The sequence below is a fragment of the Bactrocera dorsalis genome, chromosome 2 (assembly GCF_023373825.1).
Source record: "Bactrocera dorsalis isolate Fly_Bdor chromosome 2, ASM2337382v1, whole genome shotgun sequence".
Classification (NCBI taxonomy): Eukaryota; Metazoa; Arthropoda; class Insecta; order Diptera; family Tephritidae; genus Bactrocera; species Bactrocera dorsalis.
This window is the reverse complement of record NC_064304.1, coordinates 51,216,756-51,241,410: the sequence shown is the minus strand read 5'-3', so window position 1 is coordinate 51,241,410 and position 24,655 is coordinate 51,216,756. Positions and strand designations below refer to the sequence as shown.

Below are 24,655 nucleotides of genomic sequence, written 5' to 3'. Positions count from 1 at the left end.
ACGTTTGAATTCCTTGCAATTAGGGATAGCGAGCACAGGTAAAGACATGGACCTTATTATATGTATCTCTTGGGATAAACCCCGGCCGACAACGCAAGTGCTAGAAGTCGTACAGCGTCTAAGCACTCCACAACACAGTTCGAGGGCACACGAGGGCACGAAAAAAAGCTATTTTCCCTGTAGCCATGTATCAGTTTATAAACACTTTCGGAAAAGAAAACGCTTCGCAAAAAGAACTACAGCCAATTATAAAATATTTAAAAAATATTCAGCAATAAATTTTCTTACCCTTGATTAAAGTATGAAAACCATTTGCAATAGGTTATTAATAAACTACTTGTTTTAATGAACTCCTTGTTAATATTATAAACAAATATAGTTCATAGGAATACATATCATATTTGCGTACTAAATTGTAATCAAAATAAATTGCAAATTGCAAATTTCAAATTAAATTCCATCATTTTGACACTCAATAATTCATAACTACGATATGAAGAAGATACATTACACACCAATGAACGTTTGAGCAGGAATGCTAGTTGCCTTATACAACAGATCATATGCTTTGAATTTTATTACTCGTATTATTTTGAATTGTTTGTTGTAATTTATTGTTGTACTGGTACTATATTTCGTGAATATATGTATGCATGCATGGACAAATACTCAAACCTGACAATTCTGCAACAAGCTTCATGCAACTGTGACGTAGTTCTGCAGTGCACTGCGTGAAGCTGCAACACGTTTATGATTTGCTGTTGACAGGCTTATTAAGCTCTACCAGCCTCTCGGCATAGTGGCCCCCCATCAGCTGTGTCGTCTCCAGTCTGACCGGCCGCCGTTGCGATGCCCTGGGTTCTCGCTTGATATACTCTTGTTGTATACTTGTTTAATGAAATTTTGTACATCCCTTTATTCGTATGCGTAGTATACATACATATCGTTATGTCCGCGTCTGTGTACTTTGAGGATTTGTACACAGCAATACAATACACCAACTATTTCACAAGTTATGGCCGCTTTGAACTTGGAGCTTTATATTTGAGTTATTAAATGTATGTGGCATAAATGGCAAGGGAATTAATACCCATGTATATGTGTGTGGTAGCAACGGTGTATATGAGAGTTCCGTTAGCAAAATTTCAACCTATGTTGCCGTCTTAAAAAAAAGCATGATGCCAAATGAAACTAACACTTTTCCCAAAGTACATGAAATATTTTAAAGACAAATTTGTATAAGCAACATAAACAATATACAAGTATTTCGATATTTGAGCATCTGTAGTATATTTCTGAGAAAAACATTAACGCGTAATCGAATTTAATTGAAGTGGCAACACTGGCTGCAACATTGTTCATTGCACACGATAGCGCATTGGTCCAACATTTGCAATAACAGTGCAAGCGAAAGGGATAACTGCTGGACATGGGCTGCAAAAGATTCTGATGTGATAATGAAGGATACTAGCATTGCTAAAGTTTGTCCGTTTTCATATATATACATATGTACATAAACGCTCTAACTTTGGTGTACGAATATTTTTTCTGTGCCATAGATTTTTCTTTTGTTGTTGTTCTCTCAACTTATGCATATTCATTTTCATTAACGTTGTGATTTAGATATGTACCATGTGAAAAAGTATTTACTAAAATGAAGACATAAAGTTATTTTTCGAAAGTTATATCATATAGATTTCTTAATGTACAAAACTAATTTATTTTAATTAATCTGATAAAAAAATCAACTTTTGAGATATATAATTTAAGTTTTCCGAGGAAGCTTTGAGTTCGATTTAGTCTTGATATCGACATACTTTCATTTTGATGTCTGTGTGATATGTGCGATATCGCAGTGAAACGTAAACGGTTCCTAACTCCGTATAATGTCAAATAAGTTGCATGGTAGCAGAAAGTATCATAGTAGTAAAAATTTTCATTTTGCCCGGATTAGCTGTTATTTACTTATTTTTATTGTACTTCTTATATTTCGCTACAATTTTTTATTATTTTTACTTCGATTGAATTTTTTATATCATCAGTAGTTCGGTAGTATATTCGTCCATTCCCTCCTTGGTCTGCAACTCATTGTCGTCCATACCTTTATGTTATAAATCATTGTCAGTTGTTCAACGTACTACAATGTCACCATGAGTGGAGTGCCCCCGCTGTGGTGGCAAGTACTTACGTTAAAGCGTTGCAGCCCAACACCAAGCGTCATTAGGAAATAGTAGTGGAACAAAACCCATTCTGCGGAAGAAACGCGCAAAAAGCAGAGTAAACTCAAGTTTTTTAGCATGAAAATCGTCTACTACATCGGACCCACCAACCAGTCAACTGTAAGTCTCTTAACCCTACCGGGACAATATGCCACAAAAATTTGTAAATTTTCATATACCTGTACTATTGAAACTAGTTGCTACAGAGTATTCTAGTTTTGTTCACCTACTGGTCGTACGTATCACCTAAAACTACGGGAGTTAGATATAGGGTTATAAGTTAATAAAAATAATAATAAAATAGAAAAAATACGAAACATATAAAATACCATAATTACGCACTGAATTAAGATATAAAGCTGTTATTTGGTACAGAGGATTGCAGTAGCCTTTCGACTAAATGATCCTAGTAAATTAAATGACCAGGAATAAAAGGCCGTTTACAGCTAGGTAATTGGTTTTAAATCATTTTTCAAGACAAGTAAAACAAATTTCGTAAATGTCTTAGATTTATAAATAAGGTCCATCCCGAAAAGCTCCAATTAACATATTGTTATACAACTTTGCTGTTTATCTTTCAGGAAGCATGTTTGAATATTTCTGCTTCAAAGTACCAATTAATCGAAATTCGGAAAATATTCAACCTCTCCAATTATTTACAAAATGTTTACCTATTTCACAAATGTCGAAATTGTTAAAGGATATAATTTTGTTGAAAAATAAATATAATGTCATAAAAAAATTACCACAAACGTAATAAAAAACTATATATAAAACATTGAGGGAAGCGTAAGTTTGTGTGTAACCGAACATTTCATACTTCAGAAGATCGGAATGAAAGCAATTATATATATATACTGTATATAACTCATACACTGACTGATATATTGGGCATAAGGTTTGTTGGAAAACCGATTATCATTATACTCGTATGTGGTACATGGGAGTTGGGTATTACCGATCTGATTTTGATAATTAACTATTATCATGGCACACACTAAAAGAATGTTCCCTGGGAGGTTTTGCGGCCACTGCGAATATCAAATTGACATAGTTCAGCGAATTAAAAGACAGTGTCTACGCTGGTTAGCTCATGTTGTCCGAATGGACGAAAACACTCCAGCTCTGAGAGTATTCGACGCAGTACGCGCCGACGGAAGCAGAGAAAGAGGAAGACCTCCACTCCGTTGGAAGGACCAGGTGGAGAAGGACCTGGCTTCGCTTAGAATATCCAATTGGCGCCACATAGAGAAAAGAAGAAACGACTGGCGCGCTGTTGTTAACTCGGCTATAATCGCGTAAGCCGTCTCTATGCCAATAAAGAAGAAGTAAGCGTTTGGTTAGTGCAACGGTACCATGCCATTCTTTTCCTTCATTTCCGTCCAAAGAACTTCAAATAAAAATCAAACCGCTTAAACCCTCTAGATTTACCTTTTCTTTTGGAACAAAATACATTTAAAATGGCCGAAGAAGGCAATAGCTTGATAAAATGCCTGTTTATGTCTGAAGTGGCTCATTTTGATTCGAACGAGAAGCAAATGCCCGTATATGGGGTTAATCAAATTCATATCAATCCACGAGACGGGATTCGCTCTGGGTGAAGGAGTCACTGTGTGGCGCTCAGTTCCATCATGGTATATTGTAGAGCCATATTTTATTGAAGAAGACGGTGTAACATGGGTCAAAATCAATGGGCACCGTTATTTAAAGATGTTAATGAGTTTTTTACCTAGAACTGCGCCGAATATATAGCCTGATTACTAGAGTTTGGTTCTAGCAAGATGGAGCAAATGCACACCTAGCCAGACCGGTTAATGCGGAACTCCAACGAAAATTAAAAATAAATTAATATTAAGAAACTCCTCTTCCGCTAACCCCCAAGGTCACCTGATTTGACTGCAATGGGCTTTTTTTGTGGAGTTATGTCAAGCAGAAGGTGTACAAAACAAACCAAGAAATCTGACTGAATTGAAGCAGTCCAGTAAATCCATAATTGAGGCGATCCCGACTTCAACATTTTAGGCCGCAATGAATAATTTTCTCATTAGTTGTCGCATATGCCTGGCTGAGCATGGTGGTGGTAATTTAATTTTAAAAATAATCAATCATAAAAAATAAAATTTGCTATACGTTTAGTTTTTGTAGCACGATTCATGCGCCACCCTGTATTAACATGGTATTGCATATTATAGGTCTTAAAATTACTTCGTTTCATTGCTATAATTTGCTTCTTCTTCTTCGATATATATAGATTCAAAAATAAGCTGAAATGAGATGTATGACATTTGAAATCATTATTTTGGAAATAGGGGGCTAAGATCAAAGCAGGAAAAAAGAGATCGCCAACTCATGTCTCATTAGAAGTGAGAACGCAATTGCTAAACGTCAAAACCTCCTAAACTTTGACAGTTGATCGAGTTGAGGAGGTTTTTGCGTTTAGCAATTGGAAATGAACGATGACCAGATTGAAATCTTACCAAAAAAAATGTAAACGGAGGGATTTGTTGCATCGTTCAAGTCTACTTATAAAAAAAGCAATAAAAAGTTAAAATAAATTTGAGAAATTAAAAGGTATTTGATTAAAAGTTTTGTAGTTTGAAGCATCATAGTATTCTCTGTTTAATACCGAAAATCATAATTTGAAGTAGAAGGTAGATAGGGTTAATTCGTGGACCACTTATTCTCAATTTCGGAATTCGATTAAAGGGTATCACTGAATGCCACCAGCAGCTGCTTTTAGTTATATATATATATGAGGTCTTGCGTCTTATTGTTTTTTTCGCAAACAAAATAAAACGTCGGCGACGGAGATGACAATTTCGACATCTATGAAATTGTGGTAAGAGCTGACGTAAGTTTGCCCAATTGGGTTTGCGGGTGGGAGCGGCGATTCGGAATTATAAGTATACGAAGTTTGTACAAGAAGTATTGCGAATTTTTAAGTTTCGCGGACTACGTGTATTCGATTTTGATTACTTTGTTGCGTTATATTGGTAATTCTTTTTTTGAATATCTGACCCGAAAAAATAATCAAAAATTCTGTCTAAAATTTTGAGTGAAAAGCAAAGTTAGGGCCCGGACGGATGCCGAATGGTGACTGTTTCATATGGAGAAGCTACCTTGGACAAAACCAACGTTTATTTCTAATACAAAATGTTCTCCGAGGGTCGAGAAGATGTGAACAACGAAGAGCATGCCGGTCGACCGAGTACGTCTAGAAGAGATGAAAACATTATTAAAGTCAAGAAAAGAGTATTGACCAATCGTTGAATCACCATTAGAGAATTTGCTGTGGAACTTGGCTCGTGTCATGCGATTTTAACCAATCATTTGTAGAATAACAAAAATAGGCTTTTGCATCGTTGCTTGCGCGAATATTTTGCAAAAAATATCACAATAATTGTGCCGCAAACACCGTATTTGTCAGATCTGGGAATGTTTCTGCTCCCAAAACTTAAGAGGCTCTTAAAAGACGATGCATCGAAGCGGAGCTAAACAATAGCACAAACATTACCTTTTTAAGTGCATTGAGTATTGCAAAAAATGCCGTCAGTAGCGCAATATATCTGGGGTTGATTTATTTGAAGGGTACAATATAGATATTCTTGAATTAAAAAACAGTTTCTTAAGAAATCTAAATTCGCGATACATTTTGAACAAACCTCGTATAGGTATAAATATGTCCGTGTATAGCTTTGATATACATATACTGAATGCTTTAGTTATTTGACATAACAACTAGGGCAAAAAATTGGAACCAAATTTTATCGGTGACCCGATACTCATAAATGAAGTTACCAACACGAACTATCAAATGGAACTGTTTTTGAGAAAATATATATATGGAAGTTGTCTTCTCTGTCTTCAATTTGGCATCGATAGTTTTATTTCACTGGCTTCTAACGCTGACTTTTTTTCTTTCAAAACCATATACAGGTAAACCTCCTACAACGCGGTGAATAGGTTCCTGAAAAACTCCGCGTTATAGGAAATCGCGTTATAGGAGACTCTAACTCCATACAAAAATTCGAGTTTGGTTCCAAAGGAAAACAATTTTCAATAAAATATTGGAATTTGTATAATAAAAATATGTGCTTAATATAATTTTGTGTATTTATTTGTTGAATCACAAGAAACTACATATTATGTAATTTATTAACATTCCATTTATTTAAAAAAAAAAAAACCAAATAAAATTAAATTTCAATTCTACCTAAAATATTCAAGTTAAAAGAATTAATAAATTAAAGCCAATATAGGACGATAACTTTCTACTCCTTCTCATCACTTATTATGATTTGTTTCGAACGTTTTGTTCGTACTAGTTCAAAATCTGCGCTTATGCCACTATTAAATTCGGGCATCCTTTCGACGATTATTGGTTTGAAAAAATTGTGCATTGAAGTTTTTTTGCTCTTATTTCGCATACTTTAAAATTTCTAGATAGGGAGCTAAATTGTTTTGCAGATTTCGTTTAAATATTTCTGCTCTGTCACTTAAAGGGTCGTTCTCCAAAATGTGTTCTTCCAACTACTTTGCCATATTTAAAACTTTCTCGATATTTTTTAGTGAAAAGTTTTTATTTTCAACATCGGAAAGATCGCCAGAGCTACCTGTGATTCTTCATTTGTCATTGTCACCAAATCTGCTTCGTTTATTTCGTCGTCTGCAACTAATTTTTGAATATCAGCCATTGTTATTTTATCAAATCCATCACCTTCTACTGCATGCACCAATCTCACTCTGTTCCGATATTCATCTTCTATTGGTGTAGAAAAGGTGCCCTGAACGTCTATTTTCGGTATTAGTGCTTTCCAGCAAGCTTATAATGTTCAAAGACGAATTTCTTTAAGTGACGCATCAACAATTTCAACGGAATCAAAGTATAGACAAAATGCAAAGAATTTTATTTGGGCAAGAAAACCTTTTATAAATTAAAAATTCGTAAAAATCGCGTTGAAAGAGTAGCGTTGTAAGAAAATGTCCGCATTTTGGGAACCGCGTTGTAGGAGGTTTACCTGTACATTACTCACCAGCATCTTTTTAAGCGCCACTTTTAATATTTCCTTTGATTAATAAAGTATTTTGCGGGCATGCATGTAACTTTCTGTAAATTTGTTTTTGATACTGAGTTGTCACTTTGGTTTCTTTTGATTGGTATTTCTGATGGTGAGTTTCTCGAAATGAATCTTGATTAAACAGGCATTGCTTATTTTAAATTTGTATGTCAGGCTTCTGATACCATTGAAACCATTGATGTCCGCTGTTGGATTCTCCACACAGATGAATACACATAGGTTCAACGAAGAGATTAAATTAAAGGGCTGCCAGTTGGGGTATTATACAAGAGTTTTTTGTTAATTTTTTAATATCCATGTCTGATTAAGTCGATGACTATGCAGTTTTATGTTTATCGAATATACAGTATGTAAATAAAAATTCCTCCAATGAATAATGTTACTAAAAAATCGGGTATAATATTTGTATAACACAATTAATTACAAAATTTCGTTTGGCTGTGATTATTACCATTAATCTACATATTACTCAAAAATATTTATTAGCTAAATATATTAATTTTAGTTAAGTGTGTTTCTATAATCGAACCCTAATGGTTGGCTTCAAATATCGTTTTTAAAAAATATAATCATGGAGTTGTCGGACGATATCAAGAAGGAAAAATAGTTCCCAGGAAGTTCTGGGTACTATTTAATTATACTTTAGAAGTTTACATATTCAGTCTTGTCTGAAATAATTTTCATACGTAACAAATTACAAATAATTGGTTTAAAGAATAATCTAGATGAAAAAATGATCAAAACAATCAAAATTATAATTGAAAGCTGGATCTTTTATGCCAAGGTCTGTAACGGTTCAACACCTCGGGCTCGAAAAGTGCCCTTGGAAAAAGGAAAAAATCTATAAGGTAATATGTGTGACACTTGCACTTTTATGTTCCAAAAAATAATCTGCAAAAAATTCACCTGCTCTTTTCAATATGAGCATCTCTTACCTGCCACATATTTTAAAATATTGGTGTTTGTATGTACATACATATATGTGAGCATATAGTACTCTCTTATGCAATATGTATTGTATATATATAGAAAAATAATATACGACCTTCGAAGTGGAAATTAACGTTTATATCTGTAAACCAATAACACGGTCAGAACTTAAGTCAGTTTGTATACCCATGCAAGATATGTATGCGTTGAGCTAGCACGCATCTAGGTCATTGAGGAGTCAGCACGTTACTTTACTGCATTGCATACAAGAAAATGTTTTTTAATTCTCTCTTCCTTCGACCGCTTTTTTGGCGCTGTTCTAACACAATATGTATTTTTTGGAATCGCTGTTTGCTTTGGTTTTTTATTTTATGTTTCCATATTTCTTTTTTAGCATTCGTTTTTGTTCCGCTGCTTATTTCGGACCTGTTTTTGGTACCTTTTTAATCCTTCGCCGGATCGTCACGGCAATGGTAGGCATGTGTAGCTCTTCGCAATTATTATTTATTAGTCCGCACTGTTGCCTATTTTTCTTTGTGTCTTGTCTTTAAGGTTTATACCGAAAACGATGTTTTCGGAATTTTTTACACTCTGCTATTTTATTTTACTTACAGAAAAGGAAAAGCATTGAAAGTTTTGTGAATATGTAGATTTGTGAATTAAACCAATAAAACTGCGAAAAAATTAAATATTTTGAAAGTGTTTTACTTTAATAAATCTCTTTTGTGATTCTTCGCCCATTTTTTTGTATGCATGTTCTTCAAATGTCCACCTAGTTAGAGTTTCTGAGTTTGCTGTTGAAAAGTAAATGAAGATTTTATTTCTTTATAACTTACATTTTACTTATTCCAAACAAGGATAATATTTGGCTAAGATAGACACTGGACTCCGAAATGTAATAACTGTCCAAGTCAAAGTGTGATCTTTTTGCATTTCTGTACACTATTTTGAATGAATAGTTTAGCGTCAGTTTAGTTCAGGAAGAGTCAGAGCCACCTTCCGCAATAAAATAATATTCATTCGAAGAAACACACCGGAGAATGACTTCATAACATACCCTCCTTTGCTTTTGTTTTTTCACTGCAATCTGAAAGCTGTGCTACTACAAGTAAGTATGGGTAAATTATGTTAAATTCAGCTACGTTTCTTACTCGGTACCAAATGATAAATATTATATAACGAGCAATACAAACAACTTTAACAAGTGCTTTAATAATTACGAAGACATCTCAGTCGATGAAATGATAAATAATAGAAATATTTTTTTTTCGTTCTCTGAAGCATTAGCATAAAATATTATTAATACAGAGAAAGTACTATTTTAGCAAGCAGTTTGAGGCTACTCTTATGTGTGAAATAATATAATGATTAAAATATACTGTAATTTAGCATAACATCAATATAGTAAATTTTCTGTACACAAAATACGACCATATTAGCAGTTGCTACTACATCGTCAACGTGATTCAGTTGTATAACATTTTAATTCCTTTAAACTTATTTTTGCAATATGTTAGCTTTTGTGATTGTTTTTATAAAAATTGAAAAAATTTCTACGAAACAAATTATATGCATATAAGAGTCAAAAAGTCAAACAAGTTTGCTGACAATTAGACGGGCTGCCAGCTAGCCGTTGGATTTGCAAGTGGGTCAGTAATTTGCCGTTCATTGTTTCGGTGAGTTTTTGTATAAACCTTTTTCTCACATCGTTAGACATTGTTTTTAATACCCTCGCAACATGTTCCAGGCAGGAAATAGCTCTTTCATTTAGCAGTTGTAGCATTTTAATCCAAAAGTTAAATATATATAAATATATAAATTGAGTTGGAAAGCAAAGTATGTGATATAGATTATAAGCCTCAGTAAAGAATCTCGCTGTTCTCTAAGCTTGGTGAAAAATTCAAGCAAATCTGGTACTGGGTAGCACAAAAAGAGAGTGAAATCGGCTCAGAACTTGTCCCAAAATACCGAATTAATAGACAGATCTCGCTTTAGATTTTATTATTTTATAGAGGTATCTTGAAATACTTTACCACATTTGGTCTTGGCCGAATTTAGAATTGCTTATTTGTTATTTATATTTTTTGCGGTCGACTTAACTGCAATGTGTGGCATTGTCGCTTTGACAACTTTTGTCGGCCGTCTTTTTGATTTGTGCTATGCGTTCACGTAGTCGACCAAAGATAAGTGTTTAGGTATACATAAATATGCTTATACTATTGTATATGGTATAGTTTCGTATAAGTAAATTTTCGTACTCTGCTCTTTTCCCAAATCTATTGTCCAGTCGTTTTACCTTGGTTTAATGTTTTGATGTTTGCGAAAGTTGCTTGTGTTATGTACCTTATATTTTTGCCGGAACTTGAATTCATTTCAGGAGGCAGTTGTACTTTACTTGATTGTTAGACTTAACTTTGCTGTTTTCTGTCTTGTTGTTTGTTTTCAAAACAGCGTTTTCGCAAGGTCAACTGAGAACACGTCTTGACCCTTGTTTAGAAACCTACACAGCGTGTTGTTTTTACAAAACACTCACACGCATTTAGTTTTTTATAGGGTCACATGTAATAAACGTAGTTTCGAGTCTTACGCATGTATACCAACTATGTATGTATGTATGTCTAAAATTATGCATATTTTCATATTTGCGCTACTGTTTCCCTGAAATTGGAGCGTTCCTAATTTTTCCACGAATTTTTAGTGTTATACTTGTCTTTTAAGTGAAGCACACTGCCGATATCCGTTTTTGCAAATGTACAAATATCTTTCATAAGTTCTATTATTTCAAATTTCGCATGCTCACCATTGATTTTATTTGCTCCGCGAAAAGCAAACGAAATCTGTTTCATAGCTGCCAAACGCATTGAAAATTGTTATTGTTTGGGTATTGCATACAAAATTTTGTTTTTTTCTCAATACCACATTTTTTTGATTTATTGTTCGAATATATGTATGCAGTTGTTGTTTTCTTTCCCAGTCTGTTCCACATTAAATATGCAAATTTCAAATGGGCAACACAAGCAGCACTCGGTGTATTTGTATGCGTCGTTTTCTCTAAATGCATACATATGTGCCATTTTCAGATTGCTTTTTATATCTTCTTCAACTTCACGCGTTCTTAAGCACATCATATGGATGTGCATCCTTATGAATGATTTATGCTTACCACTCGTCTGCCGTCTATTCTCTAGTTTGGCTGCTGCTTCCAAAATAAATCAAACAATTTCCCCATTGTTTGAAATGTTTGTGAAAATATAGAAAATGTTTTGATTTATTGCCATTAACCATTTCTAGCATAATTTTTAACAGGCTTTAGTACCAATGCGCGCATTGACACTTCAATTAAAGCGCCTTCTTGTAGTATCTTAAGGTTCCATACAACTGCGGATGACAAATTAAAGCATTATTAGACAATATTGGCACCATTTCTTCAATTTTATATACATATTATTTCATATATAAGGAAATATAAAAAAAAATATATGTATGTAGGTATAATTAATATGATATTTGAATTTCGGTAATGTTGCAGATACATTAATAAACATTCGCACTCTTATGCACACATTTATGTTCAGGAACTTTATATTATTTGTGAATTTAGATACACAAATCTTTTACACAATTTATAATCACTTAAATAGTAAGAAATAAACCAACAGCAAATCAAAAGATTAAGTATATTTTGACATCCACAAGGATAGGAAATCGAATAGATAGATCTATGGTAGGTAATATGGAATCCATTTCGGTTAAAAATTTTTCACGATTAACTCTAGTAGTTAACTTTAAAATGATCAGAATTAACATCTGTTGAAAGTAAATGGACGCACACTGGACAGAGAGTGACGAAAAATATCAAGTCTACCTGTTTGCCTATTATGAATAAACAAAAAACGTTGTTTTCTACTACCGGCAGCTGCAGAAATTTATGGATGGAGGTATAAATCTTCATACATGTTAAATATGTTAGTAGAGTGAGGGCGAGAAAGCGCATTGCAGCAGCGACTGCTGAAGATAAATTATATATAGAACAATAAAGCAAAAACAAATACAGCCATTTGCATTTGTAAATCAGCCACTCATATTCATCTTGAGAATGTAAAAATGTACATGCGTATGTGTGCGTGCTCAAATGCTCCTATAACCAAACTTAGCAGTAGCAGATGCCGAAAAACGGGGTGCGGCGAAAAGTATTTGAATACAAAACATACACAAACAGCCATACACACACGTGCGTATAACATGAAAATCCATTAATCTTGTTGACTTATTTCTTTCTTTCTTCTTTCGCTGCCTTTCATTTTGATTTCTATATGGGTCCAACATCCACTAAAATTATTATTTTTACTCAAAGGCAGGAAATAACAGGAACACATACACACATACTTATACTCATTTTCTAACCAATATTAAAGTAAACCAGAGTGAGACGGCCAATAAAGAATATTGGAACGGCCATCATTATTCTAGCAACTAATATATCTAATATAACTATTTTTGAAGGTGGATCTAAAGTACAAAGAAAAAAGAGAAATTTGTTGTTATATTTCTTAATAAATATAATACTTTTATTACAGTGAAAGATCTAACAGCTTCCAATATGTTAATTAATTTAATAGTTCATTATAAATGCACAGATATACAATGCTTATATAATAATACCCAACGATTAACCTTCTCCCGCGGAATTAGACGAGTCAAAAAAGGCAAGAGAGTTTTAAAACGTTGCGATCTTACCTCTGAGCTGCTCAGCTACAGAAACAAAAGTTTCATAACCAAAATTAAGAATTACGATAAAGTAAGTTTATTATTTTTAAATGTTACCCCTTAAGAATAGATAAAATAATGATAAATAGTGAGCCTGTTAGATCAAATGAGCTGAAATGAGAATTGAAATCGTGACATATACGGCGGAATAGTTCGTTTAACTCAAAATTTGTTCGATAAAATTTTAAAAGTAAAAGTCTGAACTGCCTGGTTGAACGAACTGGGACGTTACAGTGATGGACTACGGACTGACCCATTCATAAATTTTACAAGACTAGCGAGTGTAGCTAGATTTACAAGTTATAGACGATTAGTATATGGGGGAACATAGAAGGAAAATGATTAAAGAAAAAAAGTAAAACTTGTTTTTGAACCGACTCTAACTTTTGCGAATGGACTCGATAACTTAATTCTAAGCTCTTTAGACCAACGTTTAGCAAAACTAAGCACTTTTAGCTTTAAAAACCATGGGAAATGTATTAAGAATAAAATTGAGTTTGGGGTCCATAGTTACTCACAGATCAACGAAACTGCATATTTGCTCCAAACTTAAGTTTTGTTTTACATACGAAGTAAGGTCTACAGATCTTTGGGAAAAACACACCAATGGCATATCATTTATCATTATATAACTCCAAAAGTTCTACATCGTCGACATACTGTAATAAAACTCTTGAATAGAATCGTTAAATATAACTTTATGAGTTCTATTTCTATTATTTCTCTTGATTTCTATGATAGGAAGCAACCCGAAAAATTTATAGAAAACTATGAAGATCCAGTTTTTTAAATTGTTTTGTTTACTTTATCAAAAGTTTTACTAAAATCTGTGTATATAACGTCGGTATGCTTATTCTCCCTAAAACGCTTTGATACGTGTGTTACAAATTCTAGCAAATTAGCTACCATAGATTTCCTTTATTAAAACCGTGCTGAGGACAAGAAATTAGGGAAAATATCCAGAAGGTCATTTCGTCTGTTATATTTGCTTGCAAAAGTTTAGGTATTGCCGACAAAGGAATTATAAATAACTTTTTCCATATTGTGGAAATAAGCCTTGTTTAAGAGATGCACTGAATAGTTTTGTTAAGGGTTGATACACATATTTGGCAAATTTTTTAAGGAACCAAGGTCGGTGTCATATCTGGTCCATAATTAAATGATTGTTTTAACATATTTAGCTGATATACATAAGATGCATACTTCGGAAATGATAGGTGAATTAATTACGGAAATCGGACATAACTTATGCTGATACGGAACGTTTTTAGGAGAGTTTGAAGAGTAATTGCACTTAGAGTATTCCGCAAACTTGTTAGAAATTGTATGATTGTCACTGGACATAGTAGACTTTTGTTTCATTGCGGAGAGAAAGTTTTAAATCACGCGTTTAGAGTTGACGAATCCATAAAACAATCATAAAACAATTTTGGATTCTCTGGTGAGGCCTATATTAGAGTATGCTTCTGTGGTATGGAACCCTAGTTACCAAGTCCATTCGGATAAGTTAGAGTCCGTTCAAAAACAATTCTTACTTTTTGCCTTAAATCATTTGAATTCGGATTCCAGTTTAAATCTTCCCCCTTACACTAACCATTTAAAACTTATAAATCTCCCGACACTCGCTAGTCGTAGGGAGATGCTTGGTATAATATTTCTTGTAAAACTCGTGAATGGGTCGGTCTGTAGCCCATCTCTCTTATCTGATATTAATTTTAACGTCCCAGCTCACTCTACCAGGCAGTTTAGACCCTTACTTTTAAAATTTTCTAGAACAAATTTTGAGTTAAACGAACCATTCCGCCGTATATGTCATGATTTCAATTTTCATTCCAGCACATTTGATTTAACAGACTCACTTTTTACAATTAAAAAAATTATTTTAGCTACTCTTACAAGTAAAATTATAAACTTTAATTTAATTCTTAATTTTGGCTGTTGAAATTTTTGTTTCTGTAGCTGAGGAGCTTAAGATCGCAACGCTTAAAACTCTCTTGCCTTTTATGACTCGGCTAATTCCGCTCGTTCGCGGATTGCGCCCCTCGCGTCGGTTGGGCGGGAGGAGGGTAACCGTTGGGTATTATTATTACTTATAATATTATTTTTAACTTTGTTTGTATAATTATTATAACAGTAGTCGACCCGTCCTGTGGCTGATACATAGATAATACTACTACTACTACCATATATATGATTTTTATTAGTTGGATTATAACTATTAGTTAATGAGATATAGCATTTTTGTGAATCAAATTGTTTTAGTTTACAAAAATATTGATCATAAAGCATTTCGTGTGTTAATAAAGCATTGCTTTTTGGGGGAAAATACTGTTGAATTTGGGCTCAGGGAAATCCACCGATGAAAAGATATTTGCTAAGCTTAAAGAGGCGAAAGCTCTGTGCAAAGTGGGTGCCTCGCAAGTTCATAATCCAACAAAAACTACGAATATCTGATCTGAGAAGTGTTTGAGTGCTCTTTAATCGCAATAAAACCGAATTTTTGCGTCGGTGTGTGACAACAGAAACATAGCTCCATCATTTCCCACTAAAGTCCAATCGACAGTCATTCTAGTGGACTGCACATGATGAACCGGTTCTCAGGCGTGGAAAGACGAAAAATTCGGTTGAAAAGGTTATGACATCAGTCTTTTAGAATGCACGTGGTATAATACATACTCAACGACTGATTACTGAGCCTCGTTAAAACATAAGCAAGTACTAACAGGAATAGCGTAATTATCAACAGATTTTCAAGATACTCACGATAAATGAAAATCTCCCAAACATTCATGGAATCAGTATTATTAGCCATGTAGGAAACATTATTTACATATTAAAGAAGCATGCAGCATATATATAGATAAGTCCGATTGAAGTGGTACAGCATACGATAAAGTTAAGTAAATATGAATACTATTAACACAAATCCGAATGCACTTAAACTCAATGAAGTCGGCATTAGGAACATGCAATGGAAGAATGTGCAGCAAACAGGAATCTACCTTCTATTCTGCTCAGATATGACCGAATCTAAAGATTTAAAATTCAAAATTAAGGATATTTAAATACAAATCAGTTAGTTTTGTATTAACACCTCTAACAATAATTACTCAGCGAATTATTATTAACCAGTTTTTTGTAATAATGGGTTTGATTTGAGAATTAAAACTTCACTGGGGCACTTGCAATCCGAAATGATAGAGTCCGTAAACTTTGTAGATTTTTTATAATAAAATTGGAAATGATGTTAAGAATTGGATATATTCAATATCTTCTAGTTCCTAATCTACATATGATCTAAAACTCAGTTAATCAGTTATCCGTAGTAAAAACGTTTAATAATTTATTTGCCTTTTTGGGCGAAATGAATGTTAATTCGTTACTAAAATACCCCTCTTGCTATACAAGAGATCATCGAAACGCAAGCCACCATGTAGCAAAAGTTAAAAGAGGTGTGGAGATACACAAAAACAACCAAATAAAAAAATGATGCAAATGTCGAAAAGGAATAATAAATAAAAAAGTCAAATCTGTAACGCAAAAACAAGAAAGGTGATAAATCAGGTGACAGAAATTAATTGAGTTATTCAACCACCATCAGCAATGATTTGAGTATAAGGCACGGGTATGGTTAAACTAAAAGCCAAAATTCTGATTCATGGTGAACCGTATGCTTACATACATACTCGTACATATGTATATACCACTTGATATAGCAATACATTTTAATGCGTTTGCAATCGATTCTGCTGATCATTTATTCGGAGATGTAGAGAAGAGTTGAGCAGGAATGCTCTTGTTGCACTGTTATATAAAGATATTTAGCTTGTACTCGTATGTTGATCGCCACGGCGTGTTGCTTTGTCAGTTGTGGTATTCGTGCCACCATCAACACTGTCAGTTCTGCAAATGTCTGGTTAGCCAGTTAACCAGTCGGAAAAGAGCTTCAAGTGGAACCTACAAATCAAATGGATGTTTTTTTGTTGTTTTCATAGCGTTGTCTTGTTCTTCACTGATTTTGGCTTAATAAGTATGGAATATCAGGGACTATATGGGAAACTACTTTGAAAAAATACCTACATTGCCAAACTTTAGCTTAACATACGGTTTTAACCACTGCAACAACAATAGCTAAAGTCAGATTTAGTAAATACAGGGTCAATAAGAGTGATGTGATTTCTTAAAAAACACACTAATTGTTAAGGAGAAGAGATTATTGGGATCATAAAATTTAATAATTTGTAAACGTTGTTCTGGTGTATATCTTTCCATGATGAAATTGTATTCAGTAATGTATGCAATGAAAAATCACAGATTATGAGATATCAAAAATTGCCGACAGGACACTAAAAAATCATATCATCTCCATTGGAAAGCCCGGTACAACCTCACTTTTGACGTACGGAAGTTTCAGCGTATGGTAAATTTGTTTATTATGCTCTGGCACCATGTTACATTGAGAATAATGATTTTGTTCTCAAACCGGCTACAAGGAGAAATAAAAATTTATAAAAAAGGTATAAATCTTTCCACGATTTAAGAATATCCGTAGTCCATACATTTTTGAATATGTAGAACAATTGCTATGCCCACAAAACGGAGTAATTAGGCCTTACTTAAGGAACGGTATATGCAGGTAGCTTGTTTACCATAAAATTAACTTTTTTCTTCTTAACAACAAAATAAACATTAATATCGTTTTTTAGGAAAAAAGCTCTTTTTTTCATGCTCAAACTCATTCCGAAATAATAAATAAAGTATTCTTCGATATTACCAGCGCTTGTCGCACGCCACTACACAGCTTACTTTGGCCACACCATTCTCTTGTACTTGCGGGCTATCGAGTGGATTATTTATTGAGTCCTTCAGTATTTTGATGTTATTAACAGCGAAACAAATTGTTATGATTGCGAGATTTATTGAAGTGTTATCGAGAATGCAGATAAGCCAATGACATAAGACACCAGGACAAAAATAAAAATAAATCCATTCTGTGAAAACTGTGTATCTAAAAAATTACATACCGAAAAGCTTATCTTTTATAAAAGAAGGGCATTTGTTTTTTTGGTGTGATGAGCGGTGATACTGATTGATTTGTTATATGAAAATTATGTTTGTCCAGCGATTGCCCTCTGTCATGCTAACATTGCAACTTGCTGATTGGTGCATATAGTATACCATAAGTAGAAAGTCGGAAAACCGGTTTATGCCGCAATATCTACATTGTGATATTTTTGCAGTCCTTCTTCGATATTTTCACTTATGGTTTATCAAAATCGTTCAAAAACAATGGTATCACGTTTCCAATTTGTACTTGCATAATTGAGCAATGATGATGAAAATGGTGCATTCATGAATTTAATAATGAAATTTTCAAGAAGAAGGACTTATTATTATCAAAAAAACGTTATAAAATGATCAGAAAATATAAGAATCTCTCTTAATTTGAGACTGTTATTTAACAAAACATTGATTCATATCACATGATCACATGTGACTTTCGCTCACTGTCTATCAACATATTGACATACATATTAATTCTCATGTATACATTTTGAAAAGAAAGCAAAATAAAAAAAAAATGTTATAAAAAATGTGTTTTTGATAAATATATTTTCATAAAATCGATTTCGGAACATTAGGGGCTGCTTAGAAATGACCGTTGCCTTAACTCTTTTGCCTTAGTTTTGCTCTCATAAGAACTCTCATATACATTTGCCAAACGTTTGAAACTTTCCACGTCACGTTTAGGTAATCATTAGTTGCTTGTGCATAAATTGTGACGCGACGCAATGAAATTCTCTGATCGTGCTTGGCATACGCAAAACCTCATATAAGCTCAACCTACTGGCAGCCAATATTTTAATTGCGGATGCAATTTGCACATTTTTTGATGCACACTGCAGCTCAGTTTTCATAGTATTGCCTAAGGCTTTCCATGTTATGAGTTAGAAAGGTGTTGCCGTTTCGCTGGAAATTATAGTTGAAATGAAAATACAGAAAGTGTAACCAAATTGGCAAATAATTGGAAACAGTTGACCTGCGCCAAGCACTAGAATTGTGGTAACTATTTTTAAAAAGAATAGCAATTAAAATTAAATTATTGAAAAAAATAATCGCTTTATAACATACTTGAAGGATCTTTAATTATAGGATTATTTATGCCACATATTTACACTATTAAAACTAGTTCCTTTATATGTCTACTATATATATATATTCATCTACATATGTATAAATGTAATTGTTTTCCAATAATATGTATAACATATGAAATTACTTTTTGATTTTTCTAATACAATATATCAATTTTAAGTGCTTATTTTTGAAAATTTAAAAGTAATTGAATACGTTTTGGAATGAATTTGATATTGAGAGCAACACGGTAACACCGAATGGCTATCTAGAGAATGTGCTGCGCATGCGCTATTAACACCATTGCCAAGTGAGCTCCGGCTTGGTTGGTTAGTATTTTTTATGCAGTCACTTTATGTGATATTTTTATTGCCGTCCTGTTGGCACTTCTAATATCGAATATTCCAATCCGCTTTGACATTACCTATTTCGCCTACGTGCGCTGCTTGCTTCTTCAGTCTTTATCCCAAACGGCTCCCTCCCTCTACAACAACTCATTACCGACGGCATTTAGTTCTTCCAACATTAATTTTCATCGCTTATTGCCAATGCAATACTTACGTTTCATTATCAGGCACGCTAATTTTTATTGTTTTTTCAAAATCCCTGTTTAGCTTTTGATGGCTTTCACCTACCGCCGGTCAAGTAATATTGCTAGCATTGACAGTCACACGTCCATCGCACATTCATTTTAATTACTTTGTTGGAAAAAGCTCTTAACAATTTACACTAACAATGTACACTTATACTGCAAAGTGTTGTTGATGTTGTATCAGTTTATTGCCAGTTGTTGCACTTGTCATCTGTATGTGTCAAGTTGACAATTTATCACCAATGTATGGTGGCGCAAACTTCAGCGCCTGCGCGTATTTGCAACGTTGCCCACCGGAATGGACGATGAAAGATAGCTGATAGCCAATTGTGGGTTATGTGCCTTTGTACCGATGCGTTTGCCACAGTACCTGCCGAACGGCGGCTTTGCACTTGGAAATCTGCATGCAAATTAGGTACCTCTTGTCTGGCAACACTTGTCGCTTCCTTTGATAATGTGTATGCAAATTAGGCAAATGCAATATCTTCGCGAATCTATTTGAAAATTACACTGCAGTTTGGATTAGAGAAAGCCAACTATGAAATTTTTACATCATGAAATATTCATACAAACAGACATACATATATAAATGAGTCATATTCTTTTCCTTCTATTAAATTTGTTGAACCATCGATAATGAAAATGTGTAGAATTTGAATTAACCCTCCATTACTAACCTTAGGGTCGAATCGACTTTTTTAAATTAACAAAAAATAAAGAATATTTTTTAACGCAAGATATATGTGTAATCTAAATTTGTACATATTTAAACGTTTATAAACAATAAGAATAAGAAACATGTAAAATATTATGCATAAAAAATTGTTTTAAAAAATACCCTGGGTCGATTAGATTACATAATTGAAAAATGTTTGCATTAGTCATTCCAATTTTTCTTTTTAACATTTTACTGTTATATTTCAGGTTTCAAATGCACTTTATTTGAAGTCAATATCTTTAAAACTTATCATTTTATGCGGAATCTGGCGGGATAACTTTTTTTTCACTTTTTTAGCTATGTTGTAATGAATACAAACTTAATTTCAATTTAAGTATATAAATTAATTTTTTAACACATCATTTTATAAATTTAACAATAAAATACTACAATATACCAAAAGACGTATACGTTTTAGCAATTTTTAAGTTTAAACGATTTTAATAGATAATACAAATGAGTGTCGATAAGACCCGTGGTTAGTAACCATGCGACATGATTTGAGGTTAGTAATGCAGGGTTAAGGAGCTTGAAAAGAATTTTGAATTATTTTATTTTATAAACTAACAAAAAATTCATATCTCAATAATTTGTCCATCAAAATGTATCTTGTAAATAAATGTCAATGTCAACTAATTACTTGTTGTGTGAATTCTCATTGGCTATCTAATCTTTAAAATGTTGATTCCATCTTTCCAAAAATCTAGCACGGTGAATTCCAAGAATATAAACATTTGGTTACCACTAAGCTTATATTTACCATACCGAATGTTTAAGTTAATTAAAAAACGTATAAAACATGTTCTACAGAAAACGTAAATGACAAGATGAAAATAAGTACTTTATCATCAGTAATTCTTCTGAGGCTGTATTTGTATGCACTTTATAACAACAATCGAAGCGCCATTACAAAATCCTTTGCACTAAGTACCTTTGAGTGAAATTTGCCTGTTAGGAAAAGCACACACAAATAGGTGCATGTAAAAAGATTTTTATACCTATGCCCCAAATGTACCTATGCCGGGCATCTATTCATTTACTAGATTGCTTGCCAACATGTGGCAATTCATCACAGTTATTTTTATGTTCAATTCGTCCATGTTCTTGCGGCAGGTTTTCACAGTGCACATTCGATTGACCATGAACGATGTAGTTGTAGATGCATGGCATAGGAAGACCTCAAGCGAAGTATGCAGAATGCACCAATACATCCAGTATATTATGAAAATTTTTCCAATAATAACACAAAAGAACTGTAAAACACAAATATAACAACGACGACGACAAGCAGCCACAAGAGTGTACGCCCAAGAGACCACACCTCTGAGTGCAGCATAACTCACACCCTCAATCATCTACGTATGGTCGTTACCAACTTTTGCAGCATCTTAGAAAAAAAAAATGTTTTATAGTACCTTATTGTTAGTAAGAATTAAAAAAAAAAAATAGACGTTGCACATAAAAAATTGTCGCTGGTCTGACCAGAAAAAGAATGTGGCAGTGTAGCTTCTGATGAAGACGAACGCCACAACCGAACGGGAAATTCTTGAACGGTCATAAATCTTCGGCGCGCCAATGTAATCTATCTAAACTAGTACATCGCCAGAAGAGGCGAATGCAACGAGTAGGTGACAAGAGTAACGAAGGTTGAGTTGGATGAAAAGTAAAATATAGAAAGTAAAGGAAGCTTTAAATCTTTGTGCAGTTTGTTTACCACACCATATCTTTTCTACATTCTTCTAAATATTTGTGTTATTTTTGTAATATCTTGGTATTTTCTGGATTGAAATTAGAAAAATTAGACATGTAACCAAAAATCGGAAGAAGAGCGAGGCAAATGTTTACTTTCTACGAATTGGTGAGATAACTAGAAGTAATCACAAAGAAATGCACTAACATATAAAATATGATTTGAATACAGAAAAAAACGACTTTATAATTAAATAAGATTGCTAAAAAGTAAAGTTATGATTATTTAATATATATCAGTTACATTATAGATGTTCAGTACGCGTTAGATGTAGTGTTTGCTTTCTCTTTCATTTACCCTTGCTAAACACCTAATTATTCGTAGCGGCAGAAGTATTTCTTCAAATGATTTTTTACATGCAGTTCATTTTTTCATCAGCACCAACTATTAAAATTCGCCACGCTGTTTGGTATGAACAACATTTAAGTCGAATTAAGGTTGTTAAATTACTTTAGCATACCTTGTAAAAGAAGTCATTTTGCCATACAAAACCTTGATTTTGGTCGGACAGTTTGTATAGCAGCTTCAATTCTAAAGTATTCTCCATGCTGGATAACAAAGCGGGAAGCCGAGTTCTTTTGTTTGGTGTACATTAACCAACTCACTTATTGTTTGCTTTCGTCTTAACATTCTTTGATTATTAATCAATAATTTCAAATATTTTAAAATTTTTTTGTTCTGGAAAAAAGTCTACGCTGCATAACCACCATTACTATAGGCAGGATTTCTCCTTAAGCTTCATCATTTCTCATTTATTACATTTAGCGCTAAAAACAGGAATGACAAAAAATTATTTCCATATCGCTAGAATATTTATTTATATAACTTAATAAGCTATTTTTATATCAGAGCATTACTTCATTGGAGAGAAGAAGATTAAGTCTCCTCTATTGTACGGATTGACTGACGTCTAATCTGTTGACAGCTTTTCATTTTTGTACAGGAGATCTTAGTAGTTGGAAAATGGTATTATACCCACTTTTAGGTTAAATCTACTTCTCAGGTAATACTTGAACAATCTGAAAGAAATGTCCTGTATAACTTCATATATCACTAGCTGAAGTGGAAAGAAAGTTAAATTTATCATTTCATTTTTTTTTTCAATGTAACGCAGCTTGATAAAGAACATTTTTTGGTTTCTGTTCCGGTGTACAGAAAAGATGGTTTTCCAACTCGTGAGCACGCCACGTATATCTGACCGTGTGAAAAATACAGCATTTCCAAATTTATGGCACACACTATGCGACTATCCTTGTGTCCTGTTGATTTTTATCTCAAATGCACTCACGGAATACGTTTGTACTGAAATGGCAAATCGTTAGAACTCAAAGGAACTTGTAGAATCAAGCATTCTGCTATTATATTCTATAGCTGCGTCACAATCTATCGGGTTCCATTACACAGTTTCGGCGCATGAAGATTGCGAAACATAATAACGACAGACCTACGTTGAGACGCAAATGATGCGATGACATACTACGAAGCCTCTCCAAAGAATTTAGAAATTACACTGAATAATTCACGGCGACGTCTTCATTGTCAAAACGATCGATCAATTTGTTTGAACGCAAGTCTCCCAGAATTTGACTTAGAATCTTCCAGTTTAAGTCAACAACATCGGTATTTTTGGCAGTTAACATTGCGCGTGCACTTTAGGAATCATAGTTACGATAATTTGGCCAATGTCCGAACATTGGTGATGAATTCATTTTTCGTGAATTGATAAACGGCAGATGGAATTGGTATTAAACTACCGGAAGTTTCAACCGAAATTTATCCATTTCCAATTCTTAGCGAATACAATGTAAAATATCTTCGACAATGTCATTCTCGTATCTTCCATCTTTTGATTCCAGTGATTATCGTGTTCCAACAATTGCTGACTTGCTTCTCAAAAAGTTGCACACACCATACCATTCACACTACGCAATGACTCAAATGAAGGTAGAAACAATCGTCGTTTTTCGGATGGATTGTGTAAGTTCTTCCTAATGCATAAGTTGATAACACACCTGGATATCCATCTACTGATTGGCCTTTCTTTCTGCGTAACTATTTCTTCGACGATGCATTCCATGTATAATATCAAGGCATTTCTGACTAGAGCAATGTTCTCGCAAACGGATCACTGACGAAAGTTGAGAAAAAACTCGTCAATGTTAATTTTGTTTCTGGCGGTGTTTCCACTGGCTGTACTGTATTCTCTGGGTTGAAATACACTCTTTGGCCATTCTCCAAATTAACTGCAAGACGCACAACAGTCGAAAAACTTTCATCAATTGCAAAAGTAATATCCTACAAAGCACTTTATTGCAATTCACTAATCGACCGTATCGTTCAAGACCAATTAATCAATAATTCCAACCGCCATGTTGCTTCCTTTTGTGATGTACTTACAAACGTATTTTATCGATTTCACCAAACTGCAATACTCAACATTGATATGAGTTTTGAATGTGAATTAGA

General features: G+C 33.6%; 1 protein-coding gene across 1 annotated transcript in view; it reads left to right on the top strand.

Annotated features, from left to right (window-relative positions):
• LOC105226093 (homeotic protein antennapedia) overlaps positions 1–24,655 on the top strand; it is a 183,725-nt gene that overhangs the window by 1,882 nt on the left and 157,188 nt on the right. The gene's annotated exons all lie outside the window — the stretch shown is intronic.